General features: G+C 38.6%; 1 pseudogene; it reads left to right on the top strand.

Moving 5' to 3' along the window:
* Positions 1 to 5,924: 5,924 nt before the first annotated feature.
* On the top strand, positions 5,925 to 7,424 carry LOC141549362 (dnaJ homolog subfamily B member 1-like; annotated as a pseudogene).
* The last annotated feature ends 1,001 nt before the right edge of the window (positions 7,425 to 8,425 follow it).

Below are 8,425 nucleotides of genomic sequence, written 5' to 3'. Positions count from 1 at the left end.
AGAAGAAATGTTATTTCATGTGTGTTTTCTTTTCTTACACGTGTTGTCTTTTTTGAGTTCTGGTCACACTAAATGACAGGGAGTAGTTTGAAGGTATTGTTACAGATAAACCCCCTCTCTCCAAATGTCATGTTAGCCTGAATTGAATGGCATAAGCAAGTGAGAGTGCTTGCTGATGCTTTTTGTTCAGATCCTAGTTAAGTCTAGAATTTTGGATTTAACAAGTTTATTTGGGGAGAAGTCAAAGGCAGGAAATTGTCAGTCTTGTGTTGATCCTTCTTAATAAAACAGGTTCATCTCTGTCTCTGGAAACTGATTAAGGAAATTAAAAAACAATAACCCATAAATAAAGTGTAATCCACACAAGAATATAAAGGAGCCACTTTCTACCAATTCAAGACCTGATTGTTAATTTTTTCCAATGTGAGCATTTAAATCAGCAAATATTATAAACTAGGGCTTGATTTTTTTTTTTTTTTGTTTTGTTTTGGTGTTAGTCTAGACTTTAAAAAGTGATGGAAAGGGGCAGCTAGGTGGTGCAGTGGATAGAGCACCAGCCTTGAATTCAGGAGGACCCGAGTTCAAATCTGGTCTCAGACACTTAACACTTCCTAGCTGTGTGACCCTGGGCAAGTCACTTAACCCCAGCCTCAGAAAAAGAAAAGAAAAAAAAAGTGATGGAAAAATGTTAATAATGACATAAAAATTCCAGACAACCAGTTGTTAAACATTTATAAGTATAGCCTTAAACCACTGGCTTAAAGTCCATAGACTTTCCTAATTGGTGGGGTTTGATTACTCACTGTTTCATACCTGCCACTGGGAAACTTCTCAGCTTGGGTTTCTAGAAAGTCTAGGGAGACTTCTACCTACCTACAAAAACTAGAGGTCAAATAAAGTGAATAGGTATCCTAAAAGGAAAGAAAATATATTACAGGATTAGAGGAAACTGCCCATTAATAATAACCCTCACCCCATCCTCCCTATCCCCACCCCCTTGTGAGTATGTGGATTGAATTTATATTGCTTTTCAGGGCCTCTGGGAGTACACAGCCAATCTGCAGAATTATTCCACATTTAACTGGACCAATGGGATGTTGTTCTGCCATATTAGAAAAGTTGATTCCTGCAGTTCCTTTAATGAGAAGCTCAGCAGTTTATAGAGTCTTGTCTTGAGGTTTTTGGAAATAGTCAACTTAAAACCCCCTTCCAGAGAAAGAACAAGATTTAAACAGATAATTGTTTCTTTTTCTGAAGACAAAAATCTGGAAACCAAAAGGATGCCCATTAATTGGGGAATTCCTAAACAAATTGTGGTATATAAATATAAAGGAGTACTATTGTGTAGTAAGAAATGATGATTTCAAAGAGACAGAAAGAACTGATGCAGAGTGAAATGAGCAGAAATAGAAAAACTATGTTATTAACACTGATATTATACAAACCAACTACTGAATCATAACTCTAATCTTCCTCAGAGATCCATATAGTTCATATCCACCACCCAAAAAAAATTCTGCAGCCTGTTGTCCACCTACAGACTGCCAGGTCATTCCTCTTCCTTCTTCAGTAAGTTCTTAGCTTGATTCAGCCTTTCTCTCCTTAGTTTCTGCCTTATATTAGAGGACCTCAATATGTATATATATATAAAATCTTCCTCTTCTTCAGCCTACTCCTTCCCCCTGACCTATTCTTCTATGCCATCTCAGCTATACACAAAGTGGATCTTATAATCACCACAAGCTCCATGAAGCTACCTCCATGTCCATGAAGTCTGAAATTTTTCTTTCTAATCATGTAAGCTTTCTGCCTATCTCTCTGGTCTTCTAACATGAAATCCTACTCTTCATCCACAGTGACCTCCAATCTTCTGAACTCTCAGTTTCCTTACAGGACTAGCCATTCTCTCCTGCTTTCCCATCTTAACCTCTTGTTGAACCAGCTCAGAATTACATTATCTTCTTCTCCTGAGTCCCTTGCCTTCTTATCATATCATCATTGTGCTTTGCAGAATTTTAACTTTAGATCACTCCCACCTTTGCTCCTATGTCTATGCTGTTGAATGAAAGTGTTGAAAATAATGAAATATTTCTGAGTCCAATGCATTTGCATTGTATGTTTATGTTGTTCAGTAATTTCAGTCCTGTATGACTCTTCATGACCCCATGAGGAGTTTTAAAAAATTCTAAACTGGTTTGCCATTTACTTCTCCAGGTCATTTGGTTAAATAACTTGTACAGGGACACAAAACTAGTAAGTGTCTGAAACCAGATTTGAACTCAGGAAGATGAGTGCTCTATCCACTCTATCATCTAGTTACCCACAAATTTATGTTACATAACCTCAACTGGGCCCATACTATTGCTTGGCAATACTCTTACACCTCCCTAATTAACTCACTATCCTATTCAGCCTTTTGCAGAGTGTTCCTTCTTCTAATCTCCTCATCTCGTATCACCTAAATGCCTTCTGCAACTATCTACATCTCACAGGAAGAAGAGGTCCTTTTCACTACAGCAGACCCCTCTACCTGCACATTAATGTTCTCATGCCATCTTGTCTCTTCCTTCTCTTACCCTCACTCTTTTATTTATCTTAATATTTTCCTAGGTACTTTCCTACTGCTTACAACCCTGGCTGTGTCTCCCTTATCTTCAAATAAACCTCACCCAAAACTAAAAACCAAATCCTCACTTGATTTATCTATCTCTACTAGCTAACATCCTATAATATCTTTTATAATCTATGGAGAATACTTTAGTATATTGTTAAAAATATTATTATACTATTTAAATCTAACTTTATATGACTAAAGTTTTTTGAACCCAAAAAGAACCTGCCCTTAGAACTTTCCAGAAATGCCGGAGATGGTCACAAGGAACTTTGGGTTCCCATTGGTCCTAGATCTATCTAAAATATTTATGCTTTGGATCTATTTACCCAAGCCTTACTTTGGGTCCATGCAAGCTTGTGTTTTGGTTTCACTAACATTTTTATTTAATATTTATATTTACTGATATTCATCTCAATCTATCTAGCTTTCAAGTTACTGGCAACTTTGCTTAACTGTATTCATGTGGTTTATGTACAAGTACCCTTGCCTAAATCCTATATAATGTAAACCTTCCAGAGTCTAGATGAGAGGAAGTCACACCTTCTTTCTTGCTTACTCTTCTCTACTAAACAACATAATAAATTCTAAAACTATTTCAGCTTTGGGGATTTATTCTCAAGACTTACAGACTCAATTCCTTTAGAAAGCTGTCTACAGTCTCCACTTCCTTTCCTCTTATTCTCTTTTTAACTCTGCAATCGGGCTTCAAATCTCATCATTCATCCAGCACTGCTTTCTTCAAAGTTACCAGTAGACTCTTAATTGCCAAATCCAATGGCTTTTTCTCTACCTGCATCTTTTTTTTTTAACCTCTCCAGCTTCTGACTCTATGAATCACCCTCTTTTCCTTAATAGTCTCTTATATCTAGGTTTTTTAGGATGCTATTCTCTCATGGTTCTTCTTCTATTTGATCCCTGCTTCTTAGTTGCCTTGGTTGGATCATCTTCCAGATCACTCCCAATAGCCATAGGTGTTCCTCATCTCTTCTCCCTCTGTTACTTAGTGATCTCATCAGTTCCTGTGGCTTTAATTATTATTTCTATGCTGATAATTCTTAAATCTCCAGCCTTCTTGCTGACCTCTAGTCTTATCTCTACTTATTTTTCAGATGCCTCAAATAAGAGGCTCAATAGACAAATAAAACATGCCCAGAATTGAACTCATTATATTTGCCACCCCCCTATTTAACCTTACCTATTATTGTAGACGAAAACATCTTCCTAGTCCCTCAAGTTCACAATCTAGATGCCATTCTCTATATCTTACTATGTCTCAAGCTCTCCTCCCATCCCATCCAATCTGTTGCAAAGGCCTATAGATAAAGTCTATATTTTATCTTTTTAACATCTCTTGAATATATTGCCTCTCTTCTTTCCTCGGAAACTGCCATTATCCTCATTTCCTCATGTCTGGATGATTGTCTTTCCATTCTAGTCCATCTTCCATTCAACCACCAAGGTGATTTTTCTAAAACACAAGACCAATCTCCCCCAATCATCAACTTCAGTAGTCACTCTATTATTCTCAGGATCAAATATCAAAGTCTTTTTTTGGTATCCAAAGCCCCTCATAATATATCCCCACCCCTACCTTTCCATTATTCTAACATCTGACATTTATTCCTTCCAACATTCTCTTCCATCCAATGACCCTGGCCTTTTTCTGTTCTTGGAGTAAGATACTCAAGAGTTTTGAGTATTTGGGACATTTTCATTGGTTGTCCCACATATTTAGAAAACTTTCCCTTCTCATCTTAATCTCCTGGCTTCTCTGGCTTCCTTCAAGGTTCAGTTTTAATCCCATTTTCTTTTTTCTTTTTTTTTTTTTCCTGAGGCAATTGGGATTAAGTGACTTGCCCAGGGTCACACAGCTAGGAAGTGTTAAATGTCTTAGACCTAATTTGAACTCAGGTCCTCCTGACTTCAAGGCTAGTGCTTAAATCCCACTTTCTATAGGAAGCTTTTCCCAATTCTTCTTAATACTATTGCCTTCCCTTTTTGTTAACTATTTCCTTTTTATCCTGTAAATAGATTGCTAGTACACATTTGCTTGTTTTTGTCTCCTTATGGACAATAAAAATTTTTTTTTTCTTTTTGCCTTTCTCTATATTCCCAGGGCTTAGCAAAATGCCTGGCACTTAGTAGGCACTTTATAAAGCACTTAAATGCTTATTGACTAAGAAAAACTGATGAAAAAGAAATAGAACTAAGAGAACAATTTGTACACAAACAATATTTCCTCCCTCCCTCCCTCTCTTCCCCTCCTTCCTTCCTTCCCTTTTCCCCTCCTTCCTTCCTTCCTTCCTTCCCTCCCTCCTTCCTCCCTTCCCTCCTTCCTCCCTTCCCTCCTTCCTTCCTTCCCCCTTCCCTCCTTCCTTTCTTCCCTCCCTTCCTTCCTTCCTTCCTTTCTTCCTTCCTTCCTTCCTTCCTTCCTTCCTTCCTTTCTTCCTTCCTTCCTTTCTTCCTTCCTTCCTTCCTTCCTTCCTTCCTTCCTTTCTTCCTTCCTTCCTTTCTTCCTTCCTTCCTTCCTTCCTTCCTTCCTTCCTTCCTTCCTTCCTTCCTTCCTTTCTTCCTTCCTTCCTTCCTTCCTTCCTTCCTTCCTTCCTTCCTTTCTTCCTTCCTTCCTTCCTTCCTTTCTTCCTTCCTTCCTTCCCTCCCTCCTTCCTTCCTTCCCTCCTTCCTTCCTTCCCTCCCTCCTTCCTTCCTTCCCTCCTTCCTTCCTTCCTTCCCTCCTTCCTTCCTTCCTTCCTTCCTTCCTTCCTTCCCTCCTTCCTTCCTTCCTTCCTTCCTTCCTTCTGTCTGCCTTTTTGCCTTCTTTCCTTCTCTTTCTCTCTGAAGTTTTACACCCATAAACTGCTTAGACCCTACTTTTAAGTTTACTGCAGCTTAGAACTCCCATAGTTAAGAGATCTTCAGTCTTCAGTCTTCTCAGCATTAGGGACTAGAGGCATGCACATCAAGCCCAGCCTTGTGAATTCTCTTGTTATTTTTTGTTACAACATTTGTATCCTTCCTCCTTGAAAAAATATGTAGTTTGAACAGCCATCTGCTGACAGATAATAACAATAAATTATATTTCTACGTAGCTGAGGGCTACAAGTCACTTTCCTCATAATAACACTATGAACACAAGTTGTCTAACACTCATTTTCTTGAATATTATAATATTCAGTTTCCCTCTATAATTTCATATTTTATATTTGAATTGGGTTGAGGGAGTTCAATTCAGCAGACAGGGAAGATAGAAGGACAAAATTACAGTGGTTTGTGTTTGTGTGTGTGTGTGTGTGTGTGTGTGTGTATGTACCTCATGCGTATAAATTACTCCTTGTTTCCCAAGACTATTGTCCTTCCAAGTGACATAGATACATGAATGGCCAGATATCTAGAAAGATATGTATATCCCAGAGAATAGTAATAGAATAATAGTGGAGAGATGTGTTTTTTTTCCTGGCACTTATCTCTTTGGATATAAGCTATTCTGCATCTAGATTAAGTTACTGTGGCCTGGTAATCTTTTAAACATAGTGTTCAATGATTGATAATAATTGATAGTTACAGGAGGCAGCTGTAGGGATGGTGGCCAGGTAGGGTCCAGGCCCTGGGCACCTCAGTGGAAGAAATCAAGTGAGCCTACCACTGGCAAACCCTAAGCTACTACTCAGACAAGAACAAGAAGCCTGGCACCCTGAAGAAAAGTACAAGGAGATCTCCCAGGCCTGCAACATGCTCAATAACTCATGTAAGAGGGATATCTTCAACAGCAATGGGGAACAAGGACTGAAGGTTGGTGGCCCTACCAGTAGTAGTACTAGTCCTAATAGTGACTCCTTTAGCTACCCTTTCCATGAGAACCCTTATGCTGTGTTTGCTGAGTTCTTGGATGGCCACAATCGCCCTTTGACACCCTTTTTGGTTAACAAAAGGGGACTTAAGGCATGGATACTGATGACTCATTTTCTGCCTTCCCCATGGGCATGGGTGACTTTACGAATATGAACTCTGGCTGAGCCCCTCTCACCCAGGAACATGGCCACTGAAAACAGGATCCCCTATTGCCCACCACCTACAGGTCTCATTTGAGGAGATCTATAGTGGTTGTACCAAAAAAATGAAGTAAAGAAGTTAAAGGTTTAAATATTTTGATTTGATAACAATAAATAACAGTAATTTGATTTAAAAAAAAAAAGTGGCTTAACACTGTTGGAACAGCATCTACAATGAGTAAAGTTCTTGACCATTGAAGTGAAAAAAGAGTGGAAAGAAGGCCCAAGTTTACCTTTTCAAAACAGAGAGACCTCTACCAACATTTCAGCTTGTAGAGGGCTGGAACTCTGGAGAAGTATACTGGAAACAAAGATACTTACAACAAGGTGTTAACTCAGTGTGATTGATGAGATGATGATTCTCTTGTTCATATATACTTAGTACTTAGTATAATGAACTAGAGAACCATTATCTCATCAATCATACTGAGTAAACATCCTGCTGTAAATATCTTTACTTCCAGTATACTTTTCTCAGAGTTCCCCAATACCTTCGGTCTTCTACAGCAACTGACATTATGACTTTGTTTTAAAGGACAAGCCACATAATATATTTAAGAGAGACGGGTCTGATGTTATTTACTCACCAAGGATTTCCCTCTGTAAGGTCCTATGTGGCTATACAGTAAATGTTCTAATGCTGGATGGCTGGACCATAAATACCTATAGTATTCAAGGATGTCATTAGGCCCTGAATGAGGTAGAAGGTTACTGGAGAAGGTCTTCCCCTCCCCTAAAAACCAAAAAAAAATGTGGAGACCTAATTATTGAATGTGAAGTGAAATGAATTTCCTTGACAGAATTCCCCTGACTTCAAAATAATCCTGGAGCAGACCTTGCCTATCTAGCAATCTCTGCTCCTCAAGGACTGAACTAAAGCTCAAGTTTTTCTGGACCATCTTCAATAGTTGCGGGCCCCCAGGATGGGAGGAACCACAGAGGGCTTTCATAGGCTGAATGTTTCCAAAGAATATATTATAATCTTTAAAAAAAAATAGTTATAGATTTAGATGTTTTTGATTTGATAACAATTTTTACAGCTTCCTTTTACTTTCACATAATTTAATTTCCCACTGTAGCCACTCTCCTCTTATATGCTATCCTTATGTCAAAAAATTAAAAAGAGAAAAAAAAAAACTTGCTCACCTGCAGTGCCTGTTTCTGGGGAGGTTGAGACTAAGTGGATTGCTTGAGTTCAGGAGTTCTAAGCTGCAGTGGGGATAAAACTGTTTGACTATCTACACTGTGTGGCACCAATACAATGAACTTCCAGTGGATGGTTGGGCATAGAGGTAAGGAAGGATGAGTATGCCCAGGTTGGGAAAAGAGCAAGTCAAAACTTCTGTGTGGAGATCAGCAGTGAGATTGGGTCCATGGATATCTCCTGGACTTCTAGCCTGGGCTAGAGAGAGACTATCTCAAAGCAAAACAATCCCCTATTCCAAATAAACATTTTAAAATCTGACATTTTAGTCAGTATTCTGTTTCCACTGTTTCTTTTCATCTAATTCTCTTTCTCACTTCCCACCTCCAATTTGTAAAGACTTAGGAGGGATAAGGCTATCCACTAAGTGGCATATTAGATAGAATATCAGGACTAAAGTCAAGAAGATTCATCTTTATAAGTTCAAATCCTCAGACACTTATTTGCTGGATGACCTGAACTCCCTGTTTGCCTCAGTTTTCTTATCCTTACAGTGAGATGGAAAAGGAAATGCCAATGCACTCTAGTGACTCTGTCAAGAAAACCCCCAATGGGTCATGA

Source organism: Sminthopsis crassicaudata, chromosome 1, assembly GCF_048593235.1.
Source record: "Sminthopsis crassicaudata isolate SCR6 chromosome 1, ASM4859323v1, whole genome shotgun sequence".
NCBI lineage: Eukaryota > Metazoa > Chordata > Mammalia > Dasyuromorphia > Dasyuridae > Sminthopsis > Sminthopsis crassicaudata.
Note: the sequence above shows the minus strand (reverse complement) of the source record. Positions and strands in the feature narration are given on the sequence as shown.